Raw genomic sequence first — 7,333 nt, 5'->3', positions numbered from 1 at the left:
TCGGCGATCCTTCACTCCCTCTCTTCACTCAGCTTACTCCACTCGCCTCCATCATTCTTCACTTCATCTCTTCTCTCACACTTCAAGAATTTGCGAGAGCGGATGTGTTCTGATTGTGTTCAATATAAAGCAATAAAACCAGAAAACACCGGTTCCAACTTGCGCAACGTGACTACAAAATATCTCATAAGTTACCTGTAAGCTTTGTAAAACATTTCAAACTACTTTTGGAATACAACTTTAGGTATTTTTAACGTAAATAATCGATAAAATTTAAGACGGATGATCTGTGTTCAATACCGGAGGAAAACAACGTGTAGCATGCTTTCTGGTCACGCGCCTCTAACAAAGAGTACACTTCCCTCGAGCCTCATTCTGAACAGTGCTACTTCTTCATTTCTCAAAGGAAAACCTCAACCAATTTCTAAAGACTGTTGACATCCAGTGGAAGCGATAGGAACGGCAAGAAGGTCCTTAGAAATCTGGATTCCCAATGAAACCTCATTGAAAAGAGAGTGCCAAATAAGTTCTGTTATACTCACAGATATGATTCAAACAGTTTTAGAAACTTCAGAGTGTTCTATCCAAATCTACTAATAATATGCATATCTTAGCTTCTGGGCCTGGGTAGCAGGGAGTTTACTTTGGAGACGGTTTTCATCCGGACATGAAAATACTGCCACCTATCCCAGAGAAGTTAAGCATCTCCAATCCAAAATTAAATCTAGAATTGGCTTCCTATTTCGCACAAAAGCATCCTTCACTCATGCTGCCAAACATACCCTCGTAAAACTGACTATCCTGCCGATCCTTGACTTCGGCGATGTCATTTACAAAATAGCCTCCAACACTCTACTCAGAAAATTGGATGCAGTCTCATCACACAGTGCCATCCGTTTTGTCACCAAGTCCATATACTACCCACCACTGCGACCTATATGCTCTCGTTGGCTGGCCCTCGCTTCACATTCGTCGCCAAAACCCACTGGCTCCAGGTCATTATAAAGTCTTTGCTAGGTAAAGCCCCGCCTTATCTCAGCTCACTGGTCACCATAGCAGCACCCACCCGTAGCACGCGCTCCAGCAGGTATATTTCAGTGGTCACCCCCAAAGCCAATTCCTACTTTGGCCATCTTTCCTTCCAGTTCTCTGCTGCCATTGACTGGAACGAATTGCAAAAATCATTGAAGCTGGAGACCCATATCTCCCTCACTAACTTTAAGCACCAGCTGTCAGATCACTGCACCTGTACATAGCCCATCCAACTACCTCATCCCCATACTGTATTTATTTATTTATCTTGCTCCTTTCACTCCTTTCACACTAGCACAGACTGGAATATGTTCCGGGATTCCTCCAATGGCATTGAGGAGTACACCACATCAGTCACTGGCTTCATTAATAAGTGCAACGATGACGTCGTCCCCACAATGACCGTACGTACATACCCCAACCAGAAGCCATGGATTACAGGCAACATCCGCACTGAGCTAAAGGCTAGAGCTGCTGCTTTCAAGATGCGGGACTCTAACCTGGAAGCTTTTAAGAAATCCTGCTATGCCCTCCGACGAACCATCAAAAAGGCAAAACATCAATACAGGACTAAGATCGAATCGTACTACACCGGCTCTGGCGCTCGTCGTATGTGGCAGGAGCTGCCCAGTGACACGAGCCTACCATACAAGCTAAACTACTACTGTGTGATCACGCTCTCCGCAGCCGATGTGAGTAAGACCTTTAAACAGGTCAACATTCACAAGGCCGCAGGGCCAGACGGATTACCAGGACGTGTACTGCGAGCATGCGCTGACCAACTGGCAAGTGTCTTCACTGACATTTTCAACCTCTCCCTGTCTGAGTCTGTAATACCATCATGTTTCAAGCAGACCACCATAGTCCCTGTGCCCAAGAATACTAAGGTAACCTGCCTAAATGACTACCGACCCGTAGCACTCATGTCTGTAGCCATGAAGTTCTTTGAAAGGCTGGTCATGGCTCACATTAACACCATTATCCCAGAAACCCTAGGCCCACTCCAATTTGCCTACCTCCTTAACATATCCACAGATGATGCAATCTCTATTGCACTCCACACTGCCCTTTGACAAAAGGACACCACCACACCACCTGGACAAAAGGAATACCTATGTGAGAATGCTATTCAATGACTACAGCTCAGCGTTCTACTCCATAGTGCCCTCAAAGCTCATCACTAAGCTAAGGACCCTGGGACTAAACACCTCCCTCTGCAACTGGATCCTGGACTTCCTGATGGGCTGCCCCCAGGTGGTGAGGGTAGGGAACAACACATCTGTCACGCTGATCCTCAACACAGGGGCCCCTGAGGGGTGCGTACTCAGTCCACTCCTGTACTCCCTGTTCACTCATGACTGCATGACCAGGCACGACTCCAACACCATCATTACATTTGCTGATGACACAACAGTGGTAGGCCTGATCACCGACAACGACGAGACAGCCTATAGGCAGGAGGTCAGAGACCTGGCCGTGTGGTGCCAGGACAACATGCCAGGACAACAACCTCTCCCTCAACATGATCAAGACAAAGTAGATGATTGTGGACTACAGGAAAAAGAAGATCGAGCACGCCCCCATTCTCATCGACGGGGCTGTAGTGGAGCAGGTTGAGAGCTTCAAGTTCCTTGGTGTCCACATTAATAAGAATCTAACATGGTCCAAGTACACCAAGACATTTGTGAAGAGGGCACAACAAAACCTATTCACCCTCAGGAGACTGAAAAGATTTGGCATGGTCCTCAGATCCTCAAAGGTTCTACAGCTGCACCATCGAGAGCATCCTGACCGGTTGCATCACTGCCTGGTACGGCAACTGCTCGGCCTCCGACCGCAAGGCACAACAGAGGGTAGTGCAAACGACCCAGTACCACTGGTCACTGGGACACAAACCTGACCTATATCATGAAGCCTGATCACTGGGACACAAACCTGACCTATATCATGAAGCCTGGTCACTGGGACACAAACCTGACCTATATCATGAAGCCTGGTCACTGGGACACAAACCTGACCTATTATCATGAAGCCTGGTCACCTGGGACACAAACCTGACCTATATCATGAAGCCTGGTCACTGGACACAAACCTGACCTATATCATGAAGCCTGGTCACTGGGACAAAACCTGACCTATATCATGAAGCCTGGTCACTGGGACACAAACCTGACCTATATCATGAAGCCTGGTCACTGGAACACAAACTGACCTATATCATGAAGCCTGGTCACTGGGACAACAAACCTGACCTATATCATGAAGCTGGTCACTGAACAAAACCTGACCTATATCATGAAGCCTGGTCACTGGGAGACAACCTGACCTATATCATGAAGCCTGGTCACTGGGACACAAACCTGACCTATATCATGAAGCCTGTTCACTGGGACACAACCCTGACCTATATCATGAAGCTGGTCACTGGGACACAAACCTGACCTATATCATGAAGCCTGGTCACTGGGACACAAACCTGACCTATATCATGAAGCCTGGTCACTGGGACACAACCCTGACCTATATCATGAAGCTGGTCACTGGGACACAACCCTGACCTATATCATGAAGCCTGGTCACTGGGACAAAACCTGACCTATATATGAAGCCTGTTCACTGGGACACAAACCTGACCTATATCATGAAGCCTGGTCACTGGGACACAACCTGACCTATATCTGAAGCCTGGTCACTGGGAACACAAACCTGACTATATCATGAAGCCTGGTCACTGGGACACAAACCTGACCTATATCATGAAGCCTGGTCCTGGGACACAAACCTGACCTATATCATGAAGCCTGGTCACTGGGACACAAACCTGACCTATATCATGAAGCCTGGTCACTGGGAACACAAACCTGACCTATATCATGAAGCCTGGTCACTGGGACACAAACCTGAACCTATATCATGAAGCCTGGTCACTGGGACACAAACCTGACCTATATCATGAAGCCTGGTCACTGGGACACAACCTGACCTATATCATGAAGCCTGGTCACTGGGACACAAACCTGACCTATATCATGAAGCCTGGTCACTGGGACACAAACCTGACCTATATCATGAAGCCTGGTCACTGGGACACAAAACTGACCTATATGAAGCTGGTCACTGGGACCACAAACCTGACCTATATCATGAAGCCTGGTCACTGGGACACAAACCTGACCTATATCATGAAGCCTGGTCACTGGGAACACAAACCTGACTACTATCATGAAGCCTGGTCACTGGGACCAAACCTGACCTATACATGAAGCCTGGTCACTGGGACACAAACCTGACCTATATCATGAAGCCTGGTCACTGGGACAACAAACCTGACCTATATCATGAAGCCTGGTCACTGGGACACACCTGACCTATATCATGAAGCCTGGTCACTGGGACACAACCCTGACCTATATCATGAAGCCTGGTCACTGAGCACACACCCTGACCTATATCATGAAGCCTGGTCACTGGGACACAACCTGACCTATATCATGAAGCCTGGTCACTGGGACACAAACCCTGACCTATATCATGAAGCCTGGTCACTGGGACACACCTGACCTATATCATGAAGCCTGGTCACTGGGACAAAACCTGACCTATATCATGAAGCCTGGTCACTGGGACCACAAACCTGACCTATATCATGAAGCCTGGTCACTGGGACACAAACCTGACCTATTCATGAAGCCTGGTCACTGGGACACAAACCTGACCTATATCATGAAGCCTGGTCACTGGGAACAAACCTGACCTATATCTGAAGCCTGGTCACTGGGACACAAACCTGACCTATATCATGAAGCCTGGTCACTGGGACACAAACCTGACCTATATCATGAAGCCTGGTCACTGGGACACAAACCTGACCTATATCATGAAGCCTGGTCACTGGGACACAAACCTGACCTTATATCATGAAGCCTGGTCACTGGGACACACAACCTGACCTATATCATGAAGCCTGGTCACTGGGACACAAACCTGACCTATATCATGAAGCCTGGTCACTGGGACACAAACCTGACCTATATCATGAAGCCTGTCACTGGGACACAACCTGACCTACTATCATGAAGCCTGGTCACTGGGACACAAACCTGAACCTATATCATGAAGCCTGGTCACTGGGAACAACCCTGACCTATATCATGAAGCCTGGTCACTGGGACACAAAACCTGACCTATATCATGAAGCCTGTTCACACTGGGACACAACCTGACTATATCATGAAGCCTGGTCACTGGGACACAAACCTGACCTATATCATGAAGCCTGGTCACTGGGACACAAACCTGACCTATATCATGAAGCCTGGTCACTGGGACACAACCCTGACCTATATCATGAAGCCTGGTCCACTGAACAACACCCTGACCTATATCATGAAGCCTGGTCACTGGGACACAAACCTGACCTATATCATGAAGCCTGTTCACTGGGACACAACCTGACCTATATCATGAAGCCTGGTCACTGGGACCAACCCTGACCTATATCATGAAGCCTGGTCACTGGGGACACAAACCTGACCTATATTCATGAAGCCTGGTCACTGGGACACAAACCTGACCTATATCATGAAGCCTGTCCACTGGGACACAAACCTTGACTAATCATGAAGCCTGTTCACTGGGACACAACCTGACCTATATCATGAAGCCTGGTCACTGGACACAAACCTGACCTATATCATGAAGCTGGTCACTGGGACACAACCCTGACCTATATCATGAAGCCTGGTCACTGGACACAAACCTGACCTATATCATGAAGCCTGGTTCCACTGGGAACACACCCCTGACCTATATCATCGAAGCCTGGTCACTGGGACACAAACCTGACCTATATCATGAAGCCTGGTCACTGGGACAACAACCTGACCTATATCATGAAGCCTGGTCACTGGCACACGACCTGACCTATATCATGAAGCCTGTCACTGGACACAACCCTGACCTATATCATGAAGCCTGGTCACTGGGACAAAACCTGACCTATATCATGAAGCCTGGTCACTGGACACACCTGACCTATATCATGAAGCCTGGTCACTGGGACACAAACCTGACCTATATCATGAAGCCTGGTACATGGGACACAACCTGACCTATATCATGAAGCCTGGTCACTGGGACACAAACCTGACCTATATCATGAAGCCTGTTCACTGGGACACAACCCTGACCTATATCATGAAGCCTGGTCACTGGGACACAAACTGACCTATATCATGAAGCCTGGTCACTGGGGGACAACCCTGACTATATCATGAAGCCTGGTCACTGGGACACAAACCTGACCTATATATGAAGCCTGTTCACTGGAACACACCCTGACCTATTCATGAAGCCTGGTCATGGGGACACAAACCTGACCTATATCATGAAGCCTGGTCACTGGGACACAACACCTGACTAATATCATGAAGCCTGGTCACTGGGACACAACCTGACCTATATCATGAAGCTGGTCACTGAGACACACCCTGACCTATATCATGAAGCCTGGTCACTGGGAACCAAACCTGACTATATCATGAAGCCTGGTCACTGGGACACACCCTGACCTATTTATCATGAAGCCTGGTCACTGGGACACAAACCTGACCTAATATCATGAAGCCTGTCACTGGACACAACCTGAACCTATATCATGAAGCCTGGTCACTGGGACACAACCCTGACTATATCAATGAAGCTGGTCACTGCGGACACAACACCCTGACTATATCATGAAGCCTGTCACTGGGACAACACCTGACCTATTCATGAAGCCTGGTCACTGGGACACAAACCTGACCTATATCATGAAGCCTGGTCACTGGGACACAAACCTGACCTATATCATGAAGCCTGTCACTGGGACAACAAACCTGACCTATATCATGAAGCCTGGTCACTGGGACACAAACCTGACCTATATCATGAAGCCTGTCACTGGGAACACCCTGACCTATATCATGAAGCCTGGTCACTGGGACACAACCTGACCTATATCATGAAGCCTGGTCACTGGGACACAAACCTGACCTATATCATGAAGCCTGTGTCACTGGGACACAAACCTGACTATATCTGAAGCCTGGTCACTTGGGGACACAAACCGACTATATATTGAAGCCCCCTGTTGCACTAGGGACACAACTGACATATCATGGAAGGCCTGGGTTCACGGGAACACATACCTACCCTCATATCATGAAGCCTGTTTTCACTGGGACACACTCCTGACCTATATCATGAAGCCTGGTCACTGGGACACAAACCTGACCTATATCATGAAGCCTGTTCACTGGGA

The sequence above is a fragment of the Salvelinus sp. IW2-2015 genome, unplaced genomic scaffold, assembly GCF_002910315.2.
Source record: "Salvelinus sp. IW2-2015 unplaced genomic scaffold, ASM291031v2 Un_scaffold1636, whole genome shotgun sequence".
Lineage (NCBI taxonomy): Eukaryota > Metazoa > Chordata > Actinopteri > Salmoniformes > Salmonidae > Salvelinus > Salvelinus sp. IW2-2015.
The sequence above is the reverse complement of the archived record's forward strand: the minus strand, read 5'-3'. Positions refer to the sequence as shown.